Here is a 25,512-nt window from a genome sequence, read left to right on the forward strand (position 1 = left end):
GAGGGAAGAGTTCCTGAAAAGTGGGTCCAGGGCCTTTGGTGAGAGCTGAAAAGAAATAGAACAAAGGGAGTCATGTTGGGATGACTGTCTGGGCCATGCGACAGTGAGAGCAGGAACAGAATGAGGTGGAGGATGAAGGCGTGGCCTGAAGGTGCGGGTTAAGAGCTCCTTGAGGGCATCCTATTTGCCTTGCTCGGGAGGCTTATGTCGGAAGTCGATGAGCCTTGCTGCCATGTCCTGATGAGCAAGATCATCATGGAGGAGTAATGGATGTCATCAGCGGTGATCTCTTGGAGGTGAACTGGTCCTCGGCCTGTTTTCTGAAATCCACGTGTGGCTGCGACATCCAGAATGTTGACAGCTTCAACCAAACCATCTGAAGAGCCGTCTTGACCGTGATCTTCACGTCCAACTGAAGGGCTGGGTCCTGCTGAGGTCACTACTCTAGCAGGCGCGTTCCCGCAAACTCTGGAAAGAATGACATGCACCCAAGAAGTGGAAATGGAAGATAAGTTGCTTGAACAGGCAACTCCAGCCTCGGGTTGGAAGGCGATCCTCCCATTGCTCATTGTTTCCCACCACGTGGGTCGTCCCCTGGGATGAAGGGCATTGGCCCCAACGGGGTCTGCGCTGTCAGCGTGTTTGTCAGCTCTCTAGTATAGTGGCTCGTGTCTCAGTTAACAGGCCACTCCAACTTGATATGTCAGAATAAAATGGAGCCCATATTTACCAAGTGTGGGTGTGGAAATTTACATGAAACCCTGACACTCCCTTTCACCTGAAGGCCTCCGTTTATTCAATGAAACTTTAAAGTAACAGACATTTCTGTTGAGGAGAGAAGGGGGAGGGGGTAGGATATTGGGGAAGTGGGTGGGGGGTGGTTTCTTTATTCTTTCTTTTATAGATGCCACACATTAGATGAACATTATAATTAATAGTGTGAATTTGTTGTGGTTTTAAGTTTATAAATATTTTTTTAAAATATTTTTTTGTGGGTGGCAGATAGGATCATGCGGACTCTCTCCCCCCCAACCCACCCACCCCAAATATCAATGGGATAAACCGGGTTCATTGTCAACATCGTCGAGGATCCCTTCCACCTGCCCACAGCATTTGGCAGCTCTTCTCACCAGGAAAGAGGTCGAGGAATATCGGAGCCAGTAGCACCAGGCCCAGAAACAGATTCTTCCTGCGAGCACTGAGGATGGAGAATGATGGATGACTGGCTCAAAGACTCCATGACTCTGCTATTGATTCAACAGAATTTATTTCTTTTTTGGGAGGGACTGCACGTGTATCATTTGTCTCTCTGTGCATAGGTCCGGTTGTGTGTTTGCAGAGGTTTCACCATGAACGCAGTTTCCTCGGGTTAAATTTGAACGGGTACAGAGGAGCTTTCCTGGATAGGAGAATGTATCTCATGAAACAAAGTTGACTGAGTTCGGGCTTTTCTCTTTTTCACCCCAAAATTAACTTTATTCTAAAATTATTGACCAAGAGGACAACTGTTCCATGTCTTTTCTCATCCTCGTGTTGCATGCCTATATTCCCTTCACTGCACACGTTCTCTGTTTAGCATCATTCTACCACTTTGACACCTTGTGGTTACTCCCTGCACTCTGTGGTTGAAGGGGTTCCCCTTAGTCTCCGCCCCTCAAGACACGGGGGATGAGAGTCCTTCCCCACAGCGCCCTCGTGTTGGCTGCGCCAAGCCTCAGTGCATCTCTCAGCAACCTGGAATAGGCTGGTGGGCAGCGTTCCCTCACCCACATCTCCATGTGCTAAAAGACCAGCAGGTTAACGTCGAACAGTTATGCCCTTTGGACCTCGATGTTGTGCTGACCTATCAATTCCAAGCAAAATAAAAACTAGACCCTTCCTCCTTCATATCCCTCCATTCTTGCAATGGAGGGAGTGCAGAGGCGATTCACGAGGCTGATACCTGGAATGGCAGGAATGACTTATGAGGAAAGATTGTGCAAATTGGGATTGTACTCCCTGGAGTTTAGAAGATTGAGAGGGGATCTCATAGAGACATATAAAATTCTGGCAGGACTGGACAGAATGGATGCAGATGGGATGTTTCCAAGGATGGGAAAATCCAGAACCCGGGGCCATGGTTTGAGGATAATAGGCAAACCATTTAGGACCGAGATGAGGAGGAATTTCTTTACCCAGAGGGTGGTGAATCTGTGGAATTCATTGCCACAGAGGTCAGTAGAGGCAGGTTCATTAAATATATTTAAGAGGGAATTAGATATATTTCTTCGGTATAAAGGTATTAAAGGTTACGGAGAGAAGGCGAGGACGTGGTACTGAACTTTAAGATCAGCCATGATCTCGTTGAATGGCGGAGCAGGCTCAAAGGGTCGAATGACCTACTCCTGCTCCTATCTTCTATGTTTCCTTCATTCATGTGTCCAAGAAGCCCTTAAATGCCGCTAATATTTCAGCCTTCATCACCACTCCTGGCAAGGCATTCCTGGCACCCACAACTCTGTGTAAAATCAAGTATCCCTGATATTGCCCCTAAACATTCCTCCCTTTGCTTTGGGCATCTAGTGTTTGCTTCTCTTATCTGGGTTTCAGGCAGACCAAAGGGCATCTTTCACTGAGATTCTGGTCTTCCAGCAGTTCTGGATGTCTGTCTCTGGATGCTCTGCTCAGGGGACCACCCCGCAGTATCTCATCAAGTACTAGTCTCTGTGTCAGCAGGAATTCCATACTGACCACTGCCTGATGGCCCTGTGGTCAATAGTGTTTGTCTATGCAACCATTCCCATGAAGGTGATGGGGCAAAGTCCTGCTGACTAGGACATTGTGTGGCATCAGGGACAGACCAATCTTTCGCAACACCTGAGCCAGGTAGAACCTCAGCACATAGCGGGTTTTGGTGCCCTTGCACTTTGTTTCCAAGCACAGCCATACACAATAGCCATGCTGGTTAGGGTTATGCCCCCAATGATTGATGACATACATGGTCCTCCAGACTCTATCCATTTTGGAACCCCACATGAATAGGAAATGTGTTTTGGGAATTGACAGGGTGGAGGTGTGGGGATGGGCCACACCTGCCCCACGTGCTGCAGTACCAAGAGCTCCTTGAACCTGTTGACCAGGTTCTACCAGATTGACAGAGTTGGGCATCTCTGTGGTTCTCCCTGTCTCCTGGAACTGGGGGTCTCCTTACTGCTCCACATCTCCTTGAGTTGGTACTTTGTTCTCCACCATCCCCACAAGACAACCAAGATCCCTGGATGGAGGGCAGAGGCGCAGAGAGATCAGTGAGAATACGGGTAGTTTCAACAGGGTGGGGTCCATCCTGATGCCTGATAACAGGAGGAAACCAACAGAGAAGGAGGGGGCATTCGATAGCAGGTGGGGCAGGGTGTAGACATGGCAGCTGACTGGAATTGTCAGCGGGATACTGAGACCTGGGAGAGGAGGGGAAGGAGGGTGCAGTTGTGTTCTGATAAGAGAGTACTGAGGGAGAGACAACATGGGTGGAACCTCAAGGCAGGGGACCCCTGATTTTTTGCAGGGAAGGGCTCTGTAAATAGACTCACAGATATCCAGCGCAGAGCATCTTTGTTACCCTGCCATCAGGAAGGAGATATAGAGGAATAAAAGCAGAGAAACTCGGGAGGGAAATAGCTTCTTCCTACAGGCCGTGAGATTGACGGCAACATGAGCTGGATGGGAGCTAAGAATGAAAATGGGGAGAGGAATATGGACTGATTACAACAGCACAGGCAGCAGGAGAGTGGGGCCGAAGGGCCTGTTTCTGTGTTGTCTATCTGGACCAGCCTTTTGAGTTCAAGCTTTAAAGAACCCAATCATTTTTAAATTTAATATCAATGGTATAGAATGAATCAAGAAACAAGATGTCTGTCCAGCAGCAAGCGTAGAAGGCACTTCCAGAAATGGAGGCTCTGAAACCACAGGGAGATTCTGACCGGAATGAGGCCCGGCTTCCTCTGTAAGGAGGAGAAGAGAGGCAGGGATAATGTGGGGGAAGGGGTGGGGTGGAGGAGGTAGGGATGCCTTCCTCCGTTCACCTCCCATTTCCTCTACACCGCACCCCTCCTCATTCCCCTGCCCATTCCCCTCCCCCATCACCTCCCCATTTCCCGTGTCCCGCTCGACTCCCCCGCTCCCCTCCCCAACCTAACCCTAACCCCAAACAAACTTTGACCTTAACAGTACCGATACCCCTAACCACTACCCCACGCCCCCAACCCTAACTCTATTTCCACCATGTCCCCTAAACCCGACCCTAATCCTACCCACCTTCCCCTAACCCCAACCCACACCCCACCTCTACCTCCTATTCCTACCTCCTTCCTAACCTAACCCAAGCCCACATATCCTAACCATAAACCTAACTGTACCTCTACCCATCCCTGACCCTTATCTTAATTCTACGCACCTTCCCCAACCCTAACCTAAACCCTACCCCTATCCTCTACACCTAACCCTACCCCATACCCGCACCCCCTACCACTATCCCATTACCTACCCCTACCCTCTCAATACGCCCTTTAACCTACCCCCTTCCCCTATCCCTCATTCCCCTAAGTTAGGGGTAGGAAGTAGGAAGGGAAGGGGAGGGGAAGGTGAGGAGGGGAGGGGGAGGGGGAAAGGAGAGGGGAAGGGGAGGTGAAGGGAGGAGGGCTGAGGTTAGGGCATAGGTGTGAGGGTAAGTGAAGGAGAAGGTGATCGGGAGGGGGTTGGAATGGAGGAGAGGTAGGGGAGAAATGGGGGAGGGAAGTGGGTGAAGGGATATGGAAGAGGTGGGGAATGGAGTTGGCAGGGCCAGAGGGAGAAGAAGGGGAGGGGTTCAGGCCATCATGATGTTGTCTGTCCTCTGTTCAGCTGGGATGCAATGTTCTTCTGGACTCGTGTCTTGTCTCTGAGATCGCTCCTTCTCCTGGGAATAGAAATACGAGTGATAGAGATGCCGTCTCCGAGGCCTGATCACGATGACTTTGGAGGGCCCCAACTCTTCCTCCATCACCCCCCTCCCTCCCCTGCACAGTAGGGCCTTTCCCTTCCTCTGCTTTACCTGAGGAAGTGTGTTATGGAGAAAACCACAATCTATATCAGCAGAGCTCAGAGTACCGTGTCTCCATCAGACCTTTATAAATGTTCTCCACAACAAACTAACCCTTACCCGTACCACACCCATGGCTATGGGTGGATTAAATACCAATTAACCTCTTTCTGAAGTAATAGTCATGAATTTGATGTTGATTCCAATTCTGAATAACTTCTCATAATTCAAGTTCAGCTCCTGTAAAGTTAGATCCATTATTAGTACATAATTCTTTTACTTGACCATGTCTAGGAATAAAACACCAAAGAACATTAATGAAAGAGTCTGTATCAAGCAATGACGCTACTTCAATATGAATTGCTCTCATAGTCAAACAAGTGAAAATAACTCCATATCGTTTTTCAACACTTCGTCCTCACTTTACTTGCAAAGGACCAAAATAATCAACTTCCACGGATGTAAATGGGAATTCATCAGGTGAAACTCTGTCCTGTGGTAAATCTGCCATTTGTTGTTGTCCAGGTTTTCATTATCTATGTCAGTCACAAAGAGATGAAACCTCATGATTTCATTATTAATATATTTAAGCACTAATGTTCTATCAGTCCAAAACACAGGATCTACTAACTCCATCTGTAATTCTCTTCTTAACATAGCGTCCATTTTACTCGCCATAATAGCAGCAGTCAATTCCATTCAAGGTCTGGTGACTGACTTTAATGGAGCCACTCTGGCTTTTCCCATTACAAATCCACCATCTACTCGCACTTGGTTATTTCACAGGACTCAGTAACTGACAGGATCAAAACCACCTTCACTTACATCAGAAAAATGGTGTAACTGATCAAATGTGGCCACTCCAAAGTCTGTTGACGTCAAATTCTTCCAAGTATTTGAAGACGCTCAATCTAATTTTTCCAATCTTGTGCAATAGATTCTGGATTAGTTTTATCTCATCCAAATTTTCTTTTGCACAAAACTGGTATTTGGCCGGGCTGATCATTAGGCTGAATTCGGCCAGTCGGGGGAAGAGGGTGTGCAGGTGAGACTTGTGTTGTGCCCAGTCTCTGCTGGCGACAAGAATGTCATCCAGATAAATTAACACAAAATTCAAATCCCTGCGCACCATATCCATGAGGTGCTGGAAGGTCTGGGCAGTGTTCTTGAGTCTGAAAGGCATGCATTAAAATTTGAACAAGCCGAAGGGGGTGATGATGGCTGTTTTGGGGATGTCCTCGGGGTGCAATGGGATTTGATGATACACGCACACCAGATCGACCTTGGAGAATACTCTCACACCATGCAGATTGGCCATAAAGTCCTGAATGTGAGGGATGGGGTAACGGTCAGGTACTGTCGTGTCATTAAGCCGTCGATAATCTCCGCAGGGGCACCAACCATCGGAGGCTTTTGGGACCAGGTGGAGCGGCAAGGCCCAAGGACTGTCGGAGCGACGAATGATCCCCAGTTTCTGCAGATGCGAGAACTCCTCTTTCGCTATCTGGAGCTTATCTGGCGGGTTTAACAGTAATGTACGATGAACTGTATCAGACACTGTGACACCAGGTTCACAGTTGGGAGAATATTTAACGGTGATATACAGTAGACTTTGGCAGATACTGTGACACCAAGTTTTCAGTAGTGAGAACGTTTAACAGTAATGCATGATAAGCTGTGGTAGATACTGTGATACCAGGTACACAGTTGGAAGAAGGTTTTACGGTGATGTAATATTAACTGTGGCAGATAAAGTGAAACACCAGGTTCACATTGGGGTGAAGTTTATGATGATGTACGGAAGACTGACGCAGATATGGTGACACCGCATTCACAACGAGGAGAAGGTATATCAGTGATGTACAATAAACTGTGGAATATACTGTGACTCCAAGTTTACAGCGGGGAAGGGGAGGGGAAGGGGAGGAGGCAAAGGGGAGGGGGAAAGGAGAGGGGAAGGGGAGGTGAAGGGAGGAGGGCTGAGTTTAGGGCATAGGTGTGAGGGTAGGTGAAGGGGAAGGTGAGCTGGAGGGGGTTGGAATGGAGGAGAGGTAGGGGAGAAATTGGGGGGGGAAATGGGTGAAGGGATATAGGTGGGGAATGGAGTTGGCAGGGCCAGAGGGAGAAGGGGAGAGGTTCAGGCCATCATGATGTTGTCCGTCCTCTGTTCAGCTGGGATGCAATGTTCTTCTGGACTCGTGTCTTGTCTCTGAGATCGCTCCTTCTCCTGGGAAGAGAAATACGAGTGATAGAGATGCCGTCTCCAAGGCCTGATCACGATGACTTTGGAGGGCCCCAACTCTTCCCCCATCACCCCCCTCCCTACCCCTGCACACTAGGGCCTTTCCCTTCCTCTGCTTTACCTGAGGAAGTGTATTATGGAGAAAACCACAATCTATATCTGCAGAGCTCAGAGTACCGGGTCTCCATCAGGCAACACCCTGGTTCACCACGACATGGCAGGAAGATGCTGGACAAATCATGGATGAATCAGTCGAGTCCCTTCAGTTGATCCATTGGAACCTACCTCACAACAATATTACTCTTCCCTCCCTCTCACCAGTACCTTCTGTTTTTTTTCTTTTATTCCTCTCCCTATATTAAAATCTTTTTCATGCCTTTTTTGGACCAGCCTCCACTACTACCCCTGGCAATGCATTCCAGCCACCCACTACATTCTGTGTGAATAAAATATCCCCCTCACATCTTGTCTAAAGTTCCCTCATCTCACCTTATTTAGACGTCCACTGGTATTCTCGCCCCAGAAATGCACACAATATTCCAAGTGTGGTCTGACTAGAATTTTATACATATGCAATGTTACCTCTCAGTTCTTGAACTCAATCCCCTGACTCCTGAAGGCCAGCACACAATACACCATCTTAAACTCCCTCTCAATTTTCACAGCAACCTTGAGCGATTTATGGAGCAGGATCTAAATATTTCTGTAAGTGTGATAATCTCCCAAATATTTATATATGTAGCGGATACTTCAATAGAGCTACTAAAGCAACACACACACACACACACACACACACATACCAGGTTAGTCAACACAAGACTGCTTTATTCATTCTTTACAGGTTTCTTCTATTTACAGCGTCTCCCGGGCTCCATGGGTCAAGGTGCGACATCATTTATGAGTTTGCTGCAGATCCACGGGACCACAGGTTTTAATTAAGCTCTGTGAGTGTCCTGTACCTTCCGGCAGGGGAAATCACAGATCTGCGTGCCGTTCCTCGGCACGCAGCTCCACGTGCATGCGGTCAATTAAATGGATGAGTTCCCAGCTGTCTGCCTTATGATTTCATGTGCTCGCTAAAGACCCTTGCCCTCTCGGCCCACTATACAGCTGCTACACCCCCACAGAACCGTCGCCAGAAAGTAAAACAGCAGCTGCATGCACCTTAGGTGGACACCCTCATTGTCTGGGCTGGGGGCACTGAATGGGTGAAGCGGGATCCACATGGGCAGGGTTGTATCTGTCCAAACTAAACAGCTGTGAATGTCCCCTAATGTCCAAAGTATACTCAAACCTATCCTTCTTCACCACGCAGAAAAAGCCCTCATACGGGTCATTGTAACAGCACTCCTGGGTCCTGTCTGCGCACAAAAAAATCAGCGTCCAGGAGTGGTGGGGCATGTTCTGTTAAGGGGATCCAAGCCAATGGGTAGGAAAAGCTTTGCTGATCACGATACCATGTCGAAGCTGCTGAAGGATGTTCAGATCAGAGTTGGTTGAAAAATGAATGTCCCATGAAACTGGAAGGACCAGACCATAAACCATCTCTGCGGACAATGCAGATATATCTTGCATTGAAGCTGTGCGCACTCCCAAAAGAATGCATGGCAACTCATCAACCTAATTGGGACCAGTGAGTCAGGCCTTAAAAGTGGACTTCAGTTGCCGGTGGGAACGTGGGTTAATTGTGTTCCATGGACTGAATTAATGTGGGAAAACCAAATCTGGCCATCCAGTTGACGATGAATGCTCTGGCCCTTTTGTCAGTGTCACTGGATGGCAACGGGACTGCCTCTGGCCAGCACGTGAAATGTTCTACAACTGTTAGAATGTATCTTATGTTTTGAGATTCTGGCAATGGTCCAAGCAGGTCCACATGCACATGTTCCAACTGCCTGCATACTGTCAGAAAATGTTGAAGAGGTGCCTTAGTGTGGCACTGAATTTTGGCAGTCAGGCAGGAGATAGTCGTGCAAACCCATTGCATGACGCCTTTTCTCAGTCCATGCTATACATATTTATTTGACATGAGCATGACAGATGTTCTGATGGACAGATGATATAAGCTGTGTATCTGGTCAATAAGGTGTTTCCTCCAAGATGCAGGTAACATTGGTCTAATGTAGCCCAAAAACATGTCACAAAGTAAGGTTGGCCACCCAGTTGTGCTGCCCACTGCTGTATGTCCAGGTTAGTAATGGCTGTACTGTATGCCTGAACATCGGGGTCCATTGCCTGGACACAGGCTAATTCAGAAATATCAATGTCACCCAAAATATGTTATACGGTCGGTCTTGTCAGAATATTCATGACGAGGTTGTTTTTACCAGATGTTATCCAAGTAGATCTAAGGGAACTCTAAATCTCTGTCCAAAGTGTCTATAACCCGCTGGCAGGTTTCAACACCATTCTTCAACTCAAGTGGCATCCTAAGACATTCAAAAAGCCCAGAAGGGGTAATAATCACCATTTTCGGAATATCTTCCTTATGGATGGGATCTGATGGTATCTCATGACAAGATCAACCTTGATGAAAGCACAGAAATTTTGCAGATGGGAGGCAAAATCTTGCATATGAGGGACATTAAGACAGTGGGTCTTATCCTGAGATATGGTCTGCTGGCCTTCATAAATCATAGCATAGACTAGAGTATAGCTGGAAAGTGATGCTGCAACTGTTTAAGGAATTGGTGAGGCCAGGTTTGGAGAATTGTTTTCAGTTCTGGTCTCCAAATATAGGAAGGAAATAGATAACGTGGAGAGGGAGCAGAAAAGATTTACAAAAATGTTACGTGGCTTACAACATCTCGAGTACAGAGAAAGATTAAGGAGACAGCGACTTTATTCATTGGAACGTAGGTGGATGAAGGGGGTTATGATAGAGGTATTCAAAATTATGAAAGGAATAGATAGACTGGACGTGAGTAGACTCTTTCCCCTGAGGGCATGGGAGGTTGGAACAAGAGGGCATGAGTTCAAGTTAAGAGGCAAACTTTAGGAGGAATGTTAGAGGATGTTTCTTCACTCAGAGAGTGGTGGCAGAATGGAATGATCTTCCAGAAGAGATAATTGCGGCAGGGTCCTTGCTGTCATTTTAGAGAAGTTTGGATGTGTACATGGATATGAGGGGGTTGGAGGGATATGGCCAGAGTATTGGTGGGGAAAACTAGTGGAGTTGTTCATGTGAACTGGCACAGACTCGAAGGGCCGATATGGCCTGTTTCCGTGCTGTAAACTGTCATATGGTTATATGTGCTGGGCTCCACGGGACAAAGTGGGACATCATTAAGAGTTTGCTGCCAGCGGGTTTGAATGAAGCCCCGTGAGTATCCCGCACTTTCCGGCAGGAGACTCCAAAAATCGAAAAGATGAATTTACTATTTCCATGAACCCTTCACTTTTACGTCTATTTTTCTAAATCCACTCCATAATCTAGACATCTTTACTTTACCCAACCCACATTTCTTCTCCCATTCAAAGCGCTCAATAATACACCAGGGCAATAAAGTAAAAACTCAATGCTGGAAATACTCAGCAGATCTTCTACTGGAAAAATAATTCAAGTTAAAAACTTCAGGTCGATAACCTTTCACTGGGATTCAGAAAGATGATCAAATAAACCTGATTCTATTTGCTGAGAAAAAGAAGAGGGGAAATAACAAACTGATTATGTGTGATGAATACCCGAGCAGCAGAAATGGCAGTGGTGCTGGATGAGTGGAGTCACCTCATTGATCAACACATCTGTCTGGATGGAGGGGAAAAGGATAAACAAGACAAACACGATGCCGTCACTGTGACGTACAATACGACAGCTGCAGAGAATCTGAAATGAAGGAATGGTGAAAATACTTGTTTTTGGATCAATGTGACAAAATTTGACCTGACAAAAGAAAACAAAATTGTTTTGCTCTGCCAGAACTCTCTAGATCAAGGGGCATAATAAAATAGTCCAGAAGCCAACATTATGAAATTGAACAGCCAAGTTATAGAAATCGGCAACAAGAGATAAAACACAATTACATAATTCCATGAAAGTGGTGTCACAGGAAGACAGGGTTCTAAAGACAGCTTTTGTCATCTTGGCCTTCATTAATTAACATATTGAAAACAAGAGTTGGGAAGTTATGATTAGGTTGGATAAGATGATGGTGAGGCCCACTTTGGAGAATTGTGTGCAGTTCTGGTCACCTAGCTACAGGAAGGGTATTAGTAAGATTGAAAGAGTGCAGAGAAGATTTACTAGGAAGCTGCCAGATCTTCAGGAGTTGAGCTGCAGGGAAAGGTTGAACAGGTTGGGATTTTATTTCTTGGAGTGTCGAAAAATGAGTAAGAGATTTCTTCAAGTGGGGTATGAATGGGAAAAAAGGCTGAGAAAGACTGCAGTAGACCCAATTGTGAAGGAAAGATTTTGCCTGAGAAAAATTGTCATTGGCCCATTTCCTCTTGAGTTATGAAACCACGCACAGAACAAGTCAATGAGGTACCATTAAAACAGTGGTTTTCAAACTTTTTCTTTCCAATCACATTCCACCTTAAGTAATCCCTTACTAACAGAGCACTTCTGGCACAGAGATTAAGTGGAATATGATCTGGGGGGTGGGGGTGGGGGTGTGGAGGCGGAGTTTGAAAATCACTGCTCTTGATGAAAAGGTTTCTCCATCTCCGTTTTAAGCAGACATCCTTTTATTCTGAGGTTGTGCCCACTGGTCCTAAACTCTCCCACTACTGGCAAAATCCTCTCTATCCAGCCCTTTCACTATTCATCAGATTGCAATAAGGTCCTGCCTCATCCTTCTAAACTCAGGCGAGTCCAGACCCAGAACCATCAAATGCTCCTCCAACATTATTCCTCTCATCCCCAGGATCATTTTTGTAAATCACCTCTGGGCCATCACATCCTCTCTTCGAAATGGGGCCTAAAATTGCTCACAACACTTATTAGATCAGGACAACAAGAAGGTGGTCACGGGAGGGAAGACAGCTGCAGGGGTGCCTTGAGTCCACGGATTTGATGGTGTTCAAGGAGTCAGCTGAGGGGAGGGGGGATTGTTGTGGAAGAATGGCATCGGAAAATGACGTGAGAAGACACCTCTCCCTGACTAAATTGTTCAATACTCGAACTGTAGTGACTTTTTCGACTTTATCAATGTTTTGAACAGTAATTTACTACAGTAGGATTCTGGAAATGAAGAAAGGAAAAAAGCAGTGTTGGGCACTGCCAGTTGCCCCAATAATCACAGAGAAAGTATTAGGGGAACGATAGGCTTTATTACACACAAGACTGCAGGCCCGGGTCCAAGTGAGGGAAGTGAAGGGATGGAAGAGGTGGCTCGACCTTTATGGCTGGGTCACAGTGGAGGAGTTCAGGGAGGAATCTAGGAGAGGATGTCATCAGGAGGGTGGGCCTTCCCATGCCTGTACTGGTAAGTACATACAATACCATTTCATTACCAGCAACTTAGAAAAAACCTAGGTTTTCAACCTGTGAAAAGTGCAGAAGAAGCAAGGCCGACCTTCCAGAAGGAACCTCGGGAGCAGTTAGAGATAGATCCGAATCCTCAACGTGGAACTCGGGAGAAGCTGGAAGAAACATCCACATCCTCTGCGCATCCAGTGACGCAAGATGTCGTCAAGTTGTTTGGCCTGGGGGCGGGCCAGGAGGAGTGTGATGTCTGCCGGAAGATATTGAAGGTTCAGATCCTGTAAAATTATTTTTGGAAATGGATTCCAGAGATGTTGGGAGTCGAGTCTTTTGAGATCGGGCTCATAGGGCGTGAAGGAGAAAACCTTTTCTGGGTCAAATGTCAAGAGCGCTTCTTTTAAGATGTTTGTGATATCAGGATAGAGAAATTATATTGTGGCTTGCAGATCAGAAAGTCGCCTTGATCAAAGCCCTAAGATGTATCAAGGCAAAAGGGTTTTATTTTAAGCTGATTTAAGTCAGGAGATTATTAAGTGATGGAAAGAGTTTAATCTGGTCAAAGCAGTGCTGTGGAAGAAAGGGTATAAGTTTACTTTTTGGTATCCGATTATATTTAAGGTGATTTATGGGCGAGATCAGTCTCAATGTTTTGAGAGTCCTTATGGTGCATTATCTTTTGCAAATTCCTTCCCAGATTTGAAGGAATTGATGGGGAAAATGCCCGAGGATAAGATTGGGAAGGGAATGGGAATCGGTGAATGATGTTGAAGATGAAGCTCAAGCTCAATGTGGGTGTTATCACTGGGATGACTGATGGGTTTTAGTGTTCGGTTGGGGGGTGGTGGTTGACTATACTACTTCTAAAGTCATCTGCCACTTGTGGTATTGACTGCACCTGGTCCACAGAGGGGGGGCTGACTCTTGGGCTCTTAGGTTTTTACATGTTTTTACAGTGGTTTCGTATTTTTTGAAAGGGGGGTTTGGGTTTTTAAAAAAATTATATCTAATTGTAATTGCTGTGTGAAGTGTCAAACTCAGGAGGAAATTAAGTTATGGCTCTTTTAAATTTTGTGACCTTTAATGTTAAATGACTTAATAATCCAATGAAAAGGAAGGTAATATTGGCATATATAAAGAAAATTATGGTTGATCTTGCTTTTTTGCAAGAAACTCATTTGTCTGAGAAAGAACATATGAAATTGAAAAGAGATTGGGTCTGACATGTTTTTCATCTCCATTTAATTCGAAAGCTTGAGGTGAGTTGCTAGTTTGTTCATAAGAAGATTCCGTTTCAGTTGGAATCATTCTCTGCCACATTGGGTCGAGAGCTGTTGGTGAATTGTAAAATTTTTGCTGAAGCATGGACTTTGATGAATGTTTATCCACTCAATGAAAATGATGAAGATGCTATTTCTGAAACTTTTTTGAATCTGGGTCAAGCTAATGAAAATATTTTGGTTGGTGGGGATTTTAATTGTGTGTTGGATAAATTTCCAAAACTGTACAAAGAACCAAAATGGCAAAATGGATGTTAGACTCAATGAAAGATTTGAATTTGGTAGAAATATGGAGGAAATTAAATCTGACAGAATAACTTATCTCTTTATTCACCCAGACATGATCCTTTTTTGAGAACTGAGTTTTGCTTAATGTTAGGACAATTACAGGGTAGATTTATACATGCAGAGTATAAGAGTAGGATTTGTCTGATCATTCCTCATTGTTAAGTAGAAGTACACAATCCTTTATCTGGACATCTAAAATCCAGAAAGTTCCCAACACCAGCAAATGGGGAGAGAGACGGCAGCGCAAGGCAGGCGGGAGAGGGGTGGGGGGAAAATGGCAGCATGACTGGAAGGGAGTGGGGGTGGATACAGCAGCACAATTTGGGTGGGCTTAAATCTGGGTTTCTGAAATCTAGAAAAATCTGAAATTCAGAACACAGTGACCCCCCCCCACCCCCAAGGGTTCTGGATAAAGGATTGTGTACCTGCACATGTTCTGGTTTGCATAATGTAGACACCCCTTATCGGTGAATGTTTAATGGGATGTTATTGAAGCAACCAAAGTTTCGAAGTTATATCAAAGACCATATTTGCAAATTAATACATATTCAGTACAAAGTAAATTTGTTTTGTGGGATGTTTTAAAAGGTTATATAAGAGGTCTGATAATCAATTATACTGCATTTGGCAGAGAGCCAAAATTTGGAGAAGGAAATAACAATTTGAGAGAAGGAATTCCAACGAAATTCGACTGTGGATAAAAAGACTTTTTTGATTCAGTTGAAACTGTTACAATATTATGCAAACATATAAATATGAAAAATTAATACAATGATCCAAATAGCGTTATTATGAGTTAGGAGAAAGAGTGTATAAGGTTTTCGCTCAGCAATTAAAGACTGAACAGGCATCAAGGACAATAAATGCGATAAGAAATAATTCAGGAGTTACTTTTAAACCTCAGGAAATGAATGATGAATTTCACTCATTTTACCAGAATTTATATCCTTTTGATGTAAGTCAGGATGAGGAACGTGTTGAGTCTTTTTTAGGTAGTTTGGAGTTATCGGTTTTGGACGATAAATATAGGACAGAATTGGAAGTTCCTTACAGTGATTTAGAAATTGAAGAAGCGATATTGAATATCACCTGGAGAAGATGGGTTTACAGGAGGGTTTTATAAATAATTTTATGAAGTCTTGTCTCCTGTTTTGGTGGATGTTCTTAAATAAGCTACAGAAGAGCAAAAGCATTTCCAGAATCCTTTTCTAGACCTAGACTTAGTTATTGCAAAAAAGAAAGAGCCCCATTGAAAGTTGCCTCATATCGACCAATATCTTTATTAAATGTAGTTTATAAGTTAGTAGCTAAGGTATTGGCCAATAGACTTGCGAAGTATTTAACACGTTTAATCGAGCCTTTGATCGAGTTGAAAGGTACTTTTTATTTAAAATACTTGAAAGATTTAAGTTTGGAACTTTTTTACCTGGTTGGTTTAAAGCCTTGTATAAAAAGCCTTTGGTGAGTATGGTGACAAATGGACAAATTTCAGATACGTTTAATTTAACACACTCCACAAGGCAAGGTTGTCCTTTGTCACCATTGGTGAAAGAACCGCTAGCCCAAGCTATAAGACAAAATGATAAAATTAGTGGGATTAAAATAAATGAAGAGGAACGTAAGATTAATTTGTTTGCAGATGACGTACTAATATATTTAACAAATCCTCAGTAATCATTATGACATCGACAAACCTGTTTGGTTCAATATGGAAAAATGTCTGGTTATAAGGTTAATCGGGATAAGAGGAACATATTACCAATTACACAGGAAGATTATCCTGCTTGTAAACAGATTAATCAGCTTAGATGGACTAAGAAAATTAAATATTTAAAGGTAATGGTTGATGTGGTTTATGTGTAAGTTTAACTATGTTTCTCTATTGATAAAATTAAAGCTGATTTAATTAAATGGAAAGATCTTCCTTTGACATGAATGGCACATGTGAATTGTATTAAAAATGAATATTTTTCCCTGAATTCAATATCTTTTTCCATCAATTCCATGTTCGTGTCCAAACATATTTTTTAAAGAGTTATGCAGCAATCAGAATATTTTTATAGAAAGGTTCATTGGCTAGAGTATTTTTTCAAAACTTAACATGGTAATATGCATTAGGGACAACAATGGCCTCATTTTCAGAATTATTCATTAAATTATTAGTTTATTATCAGTTAAAATTTATTAATATGATGTTCGATGTTAATCAATCTCCACACTGGGCTAATGTGCTATTAGCACAGATTTCACATTCAATAATACATCAATGTATATTTAGATGGACTCCTCATCTTTTGCATTATTATAATGTGCTAGTATTATGACATTTATGTGATACTTGGTATAAAAGAAATCTGTCAATAGGAACTGGAGATAAGGTTTCATTACAAATTCCATCATATCAGGATAAATACATATCCTTCTCGATGAATAATCTCAGTGTTTAAAGATTTGCCAGATGAAAGGTATTCAAGTGTTAGCAGATTGTTTTGAAGATGGGATATTTTTTTCCTATGTTAGGCTTCAGGAAAAAATTGAGGTACTGTTAAATTCTTTGCTTGCATATTTTCAAGTACATGCTCCAGTAGTGAAGAATTTTGGGCGGGAATCGAACATGCCTAAGTTAACTAAATTTAAAATTTAATTGTAAATGAGGCAGAAAGGGATTTATTTCAGAAATGTATTCTTTGTTGCAAGAGAAAATGGCCAAACTGGATTGAGATAAATCAAAGCTTAAATGGGAGAAAGATTTATCCTTAGAATTATCCCAAGAAGGATGGACTACTCTGTGTGAAGATAGTGTGACTACATTTGGTGAACTACAATTTTCTACATCAGTTGAATTAAACACCAGAAAAGTTAAAAAGATATGGATTTAGTCATTCGGATTTATGTTTTAATTGTGGGACTCAAATTGGTACTTTTTTTTTCCAATTCTGTCTGGTTGTGTGATAAAGTAAGTCTCTTTGGATAAAAATTAAAGAGTTTAAGGCAGATTTATTAGAGACTACTTTAATGTTAGATCCACTGCTTTTTTTTAAATGGGGTATATTACAACTTTAACAATGGGTTTAAGAATGGATAAATCTCAAATTGAGTTTATTCGGTTCGCATCAGCATTGGTTGGGGAATGTATTGTTATTACGTGGAAAAATGATGTGGATTTAAATATGAATCGTTGGCAAAATGAAAACGTATTTGTTTGGAAAAGATAACATAATTTACGTGATAATTATTTTTTTTATATGAAGATGTGGTCTAAAATTTACAGTCTTTTGCCTCTCTTCCTTCTTAAAGAGTGGAGTAACATTTACAAATTTCCAGTCCAGCCTGGGCAGACAAGGATAGATAGACTTTAAACATGAACATGTTGAGGAATTAGCAAAGCTATTCATTCAAATATACTGCTTACAACTAGGTAATTCCAAATCATCCAAGTTATAGGGTTCCATATGAGAGACGAGGCCAATAGCTGCAGAGATCAAGACAAAGCAGAATCATGCACACCATTACTACCAAGATTTACATTAGTGACATATCAGAGTCAATGGGATACTTTAAGATTAGTTACAACACAGCAACAGACCCTTTAGGCCCACAAGCCTGTGCTTCCCAGTTGACCTTCAACACCCCCATACTTTTTGAACAGTGGGAAAAATTTGGAGGCCCCTCCCCCACCCTGGGGAAAACCTAAGCACACACAGGGAGAACATAGAAACTCCTCATAGAGAGAGTACGATTTGAACCCCATCCCTATCACTGGCAGCGCAACAGAGTTCCGATTGTGCCATCCACTGTCGAACCATGTTGGACAGGAAGAAACTCAAATCAAGAAAGTCAATAAATGGAGAGCATCAATATTTTGTGAATTGGTACGGATTAGTTCAGATTTTGAGAAAAGATGGATGGACAGTACTTTGCAACAACATAATGACAGACAGTACAAAAGAAGCCACAGCGAGCTTGCATGGGAGCCAGGAAGGGAAAGTAGCCACTTTATTGAAATGGAGGCAAGAGAATGGTCTTAGGAGCAAGAACCCATGTGAGAGAAATTCTGGTTCACGAGCAAGTCACTAAAACCCAATGATGCCTTCCAAAGTGCATTCCGATTTGGGAATACGAGGCATTTATCTCGACTTATTTCTCCAGTTTGGGCATTTTAGATCATTAATATTCCCCAGTATTCTTAAAAATCTGATGATGAGGTGTTACATGTGTTGCTATGAGGTGTAACAATGCAGCTCGCAGTATTTGCACAGCAGATATAATAAGGGATCCACCCTTCCCCCTCTCCTTCATAGTGTCTATTTAAGACAAACATAATCTGCAAAGAAATGATGATGAGATCACAAGATGTAGCAGTAGAACTTCATTCATCTTTTGATTTGATCGTCTAAACAAGCTTAAAAAAAATTTCAGAGCAGTGAGGGTCTGGGATGCATTGCTGGGGTGGAGGTGGGGGCTGGTACAATGAGGACATTCAAAACACTCTAAGATACATGGATGGAAATATAATAGAGGGTAATGAGTGTGAGGTAGGGAAGAGTTAGATTTGTAATGGCACTGATATACCATCGTTTACAAACAATTAAAGAATACCCTCACTCGTTTCTTCCAGAAGGCAATCCTCCTCAGACACAACATTGCATTCTTCAACTCCCGAAAGACCACCCAGCCAAACCCCTTTGACCTTCTCATTGGCTCATTGCCACATTGTAATCCTGACCCTCTCTCTCTACTCCTCCTGCATCGGAGATCCATCACCCATACACTGATGTTTAACACTCTCGGACACATGGGCTATTACTCCAGCGCGATGCTTCAAATACATTATCAGCGGCAAATGGCACCGTTCCCAAAGCAGGCAGATGCATCACCGTGACAGCCCCTCCCCCCACCTCCAGCCTCCGAGCCATGCAAGGAGGCGACTGAATGGAACTGTCCCCAGTGTAACGGTCTGGAGGGTTGACAGTTCACCTGATCTCGTATGATACTGGAAGACAGGCGATGCAGGGGTACGACTGGTCCTTTTGCTCTGGCCCTGATGCAGAATGTGGACATTCGAAATACATTGGCTTCAACCTGTTCATGGAAACAGTGTTACCTTTTCCATTCCTGTCAATAACAAAACACTATGGATGGTGTCATAAGACCTGGAAAGAACCATCGTAAATGGGATTAAGTGGTTTACGAACAACATCATGTCAAAGAAACACACGAGTACAGTGTTGACAATCATTTGGCACATCCACTGCAGAAGATGCTGCCACATAGGAGAACATCAGAGTAATCTCATTTTCTCAAAGACGGTCAAGATAACTGACCTGTTCATGGAGCACTGTGTTTGGACTCAGATTCACAAACTCACCTGGCAAGGTCAGCATACAGTCATAGACTAGCTCTACCACTAAACATCCATGATCTGCCCTCAGAGCTGTAGTCACGCAAAGGAGAACCATGGGCAAACGTTCGCTCCATGTAGATGATTTTCCCCCTGCTGTCAATGGTGCTTTCGATCGTCAATGGAAATGCTCAAAGAAGCTGTTGGCCTGAAATACTTAGCCGTAATTCAGGTAGTGACGAGAGGATCAGTGAGAGCTCAGACCAATGCTGACTCGAACTGAGACCCTCGATCTGTTGTAATTGTGCCCAGAACACCAAAAGATGGAATCCAATGATCCACAAAAGCCCAAGCAATTGTCTCTGCAGAGATGCCGATGATAGGAATTTCGTCCTTCCACCTGGTAGTCCTGTCCTCACCCGTGAGCAGAGAAGTACATTGCCGAGATGGCGGAAGTGAACCTTCCAAGCCACAAGGTGCATGTGCTGGAAATGGGAATCCAAAACAACAAAATCCCCCAGCTTGAATTTCATGTGCCTGGAGACTTTAGGGTGTTGACTCAGCAAGCAAGTCCTTGCCCATAATCCAACATTCTGTTTAACACGAACAGATGTTCCTTAACCAGTTTGATTGATGCTCTTCTACCAGGAAGAGATAGATTGTGAAGAGAAAATCTCCTGCCTCATAGCCACCCACACAAACAGCCTCGTCCTTTCTGTTGGGGTAAAAAAATCACAAACCAACTTTTCACCTGATTCATCCAGCATCACATCTTGAAAATGGAGACCAGAGTTGATCTGGTTTCACCGGATGAAATCGGCATCAGTGTGCCGTGCATGAGCCATGGCACTGAAATGGATGGCAGTAGTTTTATGTAATGTCGAGACTGAATAGGGCACCAGCCACAGCATTCACTTTTCCTCAGATGTGCTGTGTGTCCAATGAAAATTGAAGGATGAAGTCCAAGTGCCGAATCTCTCTGGGCAAATAGAGACGTGTGCTTCTACTTGCAGTATGCATAAGAGGCTGGTGGTCTGTACAAATGGTCAAAGAATGACCTTCCAATAAAAAACTGAAATATCGAATTGGAAAATGGGATTCATGAGAGAATTACAAAGAAATTTATTTCAAAATTGTATCTACTATTTCAAGAGTAATCTCCAAATCCAAACTTGAATAAATCAAAAGAAGAATGGGAATTGGATTTGGGAACTGAAATTGACCCTTTTTGCTGGTCTGACGTTTGTTGGGACAATAATTATTGTTTTTGATAGATTAGTTAATAATAACTTTATTCATCAATTATATTTAAAGCTACAACAATTAATTTATTCCTAATTTTTCAAATTCATATTTTAGATGTGGCACATAAACTGGTACATTTATACATTGTATCTGGAGATCTCTCAAGGTGACATCATTTTGGAAAAATGTGGGCAAGTTTTTGGAACAAATTATCATAATGTTTACCATTAACACCTGAGCTTTTACTTTTGGGAAATGTTTATGATTTGGAAGCCTAATTCAATTTCTCAAAGAACAATTAATTATTTTAATAAGTCGCATTGGCAGTTACCAGGAGATGTATAACAATTCAATGGAAATCTGAATCCCATCTTAAAATTGATTGTGGGGGAATGTAAAATTGTATTCCCTTAGCAAAGGTGACTTATAATATTCGAACTGGGTATGATACATACTTCAAAATATGGAAACCATATTTAGATATGGGTTTGGATATCTAATGTATTAACTTCTCCACCCCACCACCACTTTTCTTTAATCTTAATGGTTGAACCTTATCATGTTGGTTTAATTCTACTATTTTATAAATATCCTGCCTTTCCTTTTGGGAGGGAATAGTTATCACAGTAGCTTTGCACCTAGATCTGTATTTTTTATCTTTTATACTTTTTTCTCTTCTCACTTTTCTGTACAGTTCAACCATTTATTTTTTATTCTATTTTCATAATTGTAAGTTTCATTTGGATACGATTCTATAATTATATTGAACTGTATACAAAACTATACATATATTTTTTTTAAAAACTGAAATATTTCACTGCGAGATAGATAGCTAAGAGTTCTTGCCCAAATGTACTATATTTTCCTGAGCTGGTGACCACTTGGCTGGAAAAAAAATGTCAAAGTTTCCAATTGCCCACAGACTCGTTGTTCGAACACTGGTCCCACAGCACTGACAGATGCATCTGTGGTAAGAGAGCAAGGCCTTGGGCATTTGATGTACAAGCTGAGTGGCCTTTGTAAGAACAGTGTTCACATCATGGAAAGCATACACGGCATTGTCTTTCAAAGTTAAGGTCTTTTTGAAACAGGCATCAGATCTTTTGAGTCATTCAGAAAGAGGTAATAGAGATGCTGTGGCATTCACCAGGGAACAGCAATAAAAATTCCTCCAACTTAAAAAAACATCACAACTGGCCAACTTTAACGGCGGGAGGAAATTCTCAAAATTTACGCATTTCCCATTCATTAGGCAAAATACCATGTTGCATAATTCTAGGTCCCAAAAATACAAGATCAGAAGCACCAGAAACACTTTCCTGGGATTGATCACGATGCCACATTCCTCAGGTCTTGGAAACAATGAGATAAGGTGGCTCTTGTGCTCCTCTTCATCCACACTTACAACCAGAATCTGATCGATCAACACAAGCACCAAAAAAACCCAAGGCCAGTGAGTTTGTGGTCCATGAACCACTGGAATGTCTGAGCTGCATTTCATAGACTGAATGGTATTCTCAGAAACTCAAACATGCCGAACGGGAGCATCACTGCTGTCTTCGTGACATCCGGAGACTCAAATTGAATCTAATAGTCAGCATGTACTAGATCTATTTTGGCAAATGCATATTTGCTGTGGAGGTTTGCTGAGAAGTCTTGTAAATTTGGAATATTGTATCAGTCAGGCACGGTGGAATTGTTCAGGGGACGATCATCTCTGCAAGGCCGCCAATCCCTAGTTTTTTTCAGAACCATATGCAACCGTGAAGCCCAGTAGCTGTCAGATCTGTGGGCTACACTCAACTCTTGCCAATCCAATCTTGCAATTTTAAGATAATCTGGGGGTATTACGAGCCTGTGTCTCAGACCGTGCCTTTATATGGTGGCTAATTGCATGTCTGTACACCGTTACAGTGGGGTCATGAGGCAAGGAAAGCACGAGTAAGACTTGGAAATGGCAGGAATCAGGTTGAAGGTTTGTCAGGCAGCAGGTGGCATTGGAAGGACAACAAATGCAGCTCACTTGCATTCAAGAGCTGCAGTCCACACAACGTTTTTTCAAATACATCACGGAAAAATGTGACAAGAAATTCACTCCCAAAATGGAATTTGCCACATTTACAACTGAAAAACTACCCAAAAAGATGGCAAGACTGAAATTAAGCATGAGTAACCTCTGGCCATGTTTGAATAAGAGAATCATTTGTAGCTGAAAGAACACATGACATATTAGAAAGACTATGTTCCTCAAGGATTGAAGGGACCGGCACCGATCGAAACTGACAGATAATTTTGAACTTTTACATAGAGATGGCAAACAAATAACCTACTCCAACAATTGCCTCGAATGTTTCCATTTTTCTCAGTTGCCTTCGATAATCTCTCTCAAATGAGAACAAGATCCCAAAACAAAGGAGGAGAACCATGCCACCAGGCCCATTGAGCCTGCTCCATAAATACACACTGAGCTACTCTACACTCCTTCCACTTTCCAGCTTTTTCCCCATATCCCTTCATGCCCTCACTAACGAGATACTTGTCTATTTCTTGTTTAAATACTCCCAGTGATCTGTCTTCCACTACTGTATGAGGCATTAAGTTCCACAGCTCCATGACCCTCTGGCAAAAGAAGTTCTTCCCAATCTCTGTTTTGGATAGATAACCTCTAATTTTCATGCATCGATTCACCCACCAAGGGAAACATCTTACCCGCATCCACCCTATCTAAACCTTTCAAAATAAAAAATGTCTCCATGAGCTTTCTTCTTTAATTTCCGATATCCCAATGACTATAACCCAAGAGCTGTCAAACACTCCTCGTACATTATATTTTGCATTCTGGGAATCATCCTCGTCGTTCTCCTCTGCACCCTCTCCAACAACATCACATCCTTTCTCAGATAGGCAGCCCAAAACTGCACCCAGTACTCAAAATGAGGTCTCACCAGTGCCCCATAGAGCCTCATTAACACCTCTTTACTCTTGTACATATTTCTCTTGAAATGAATGCCAACATAGCATTCGCTTTCTTCATTACTAATTTCACCTGGTCATTAACATCTTCGAATAAATGTTCTGGGTTTAATTTTTTAAAATCATGTTGTGGTTCCTTTTCATCACCTCTTTGGAAGCTGAATTCACAAAATTTTCCAAATATTTTTTCAGCAATAATTCTGTGGTACAGAGGATTACTCATCTTTCCTAGAGGTTAAAAGTTGCATTTTAATTTTGTTGTCTCAACTGAACATTGCACAAGGTGAAGGCTGATTAAAATGGATTCAGTAATGATGGCCTTCAACTTTGCATTATTGCTGTGGCTACACAGCTTGAATGATAAACTGCTGTTTCTACAGGGAATTAACTCATGGAAATGTTCTAAATACATTCATTGCAGATAGACCTCTGTGAAAAGTTTACGGCCCATCGACAACAATCCTTGAAAAGAGATGAATCATCACCCAACAGAGCAGCCCAGGAATAGGCCATTTGGTGAACAATGTCTGTGGTGACCATGATGCTCATTTAAATTAATCCCATGTGTCAGCACATGGTCCATACACATCACCCATTCCCTCTTGTTCATGTGCCCAACCAAATGCCTCTTAAATCGTGGCGATTTCACCACTATCCTGGCAGCGTGGGCCAGACCCCCACCACACTGTGCAAAAACCTGCCTCACTTCTCTCCTTTTCCCCTCTCATGTTCAATATAGGCATCATAGTATTTTTACATTTCCCACGGGGGTGGGGGGGGGGTGGGGAAATAAGAAATCTACCTTCTCCAGGACTACAATAATTGGATAAATTTCAACCAGGTCATCACTCAGCTTCCAATGCTCCAGAGAAAACTATCCAAACTATCCTCTCCTCAGAACCAATGCTCTAACCCAAGCAACCCCCGATAAACTCCTTTGGTCATGCAGCAACTAGAATTGCAGAAAACACTCGAAATGTGGCCAAAATAACACCAAAGTCCCTATATTTTTCAAGGCATTTGGACAAGTAACTGAGAAAAATTACATTTTAGACACATGGTACGTCAAGATCAGAAGGATTGGAGCATTATTGTTCAGGTGACACAACTTTAAAAAATAACATCTAACTTTATGAAGAATGTGATACAACAACAGGAAAAATGGATGGAATCAGACACATTCTATGAGCATTGGGAAGCAAAGAAAAATGAATTGGTTTTCCATCTCTTCCAAAGCGACCCAATGACCCCGACAGGTCCTCCCCAACTTGCGACCGTAATGGAGTCAAATCCCATAATGGACGCAAGTCGGGGTTTTGACCGCGTGTGAGGACCCCTGAAGTCTTAGAGCCTATTTTTAAAATCAAATGATTTGACAAACGAGAACAGAGACACAGGGCACAAAAGACCCAAAATGTGCGGATTGACTTTGTGACTCAGGGTCTATTGGCTGGGTCAGCCATCTTAATTTCTGTACGCATGCGCCAGACGTCAGTTGGCGCTTGCGCAAACAGTTCGCTTCGTGGCCCTCAATCGGCACATGCGTATCTGCAAGATATGCGCGAACTCACCACGCATGCGCCAACTAGACTTGCCAATCACGTTCCCGCGCCCCCTCCCGCTGCAAGTAATCCCGCGGCCTCCAGCCTCGCCCTGCCGACGCCATCA

This window comes from Narcine bancroftii, chromosome 11 (genome assembly GCF_036971445.1).
Source record: "Narcine bancroftii isolate sNarBan1 chromosome 11, sNarBan1.hap1, whole genome shotgun sequence".
NCBI classification, from domain to species: Eukaryota; Metazoa; Chordata; class Chondrichthyes; order Torpediniformes; family Narcinidae; genus Narcine; species Narcine bancroftii.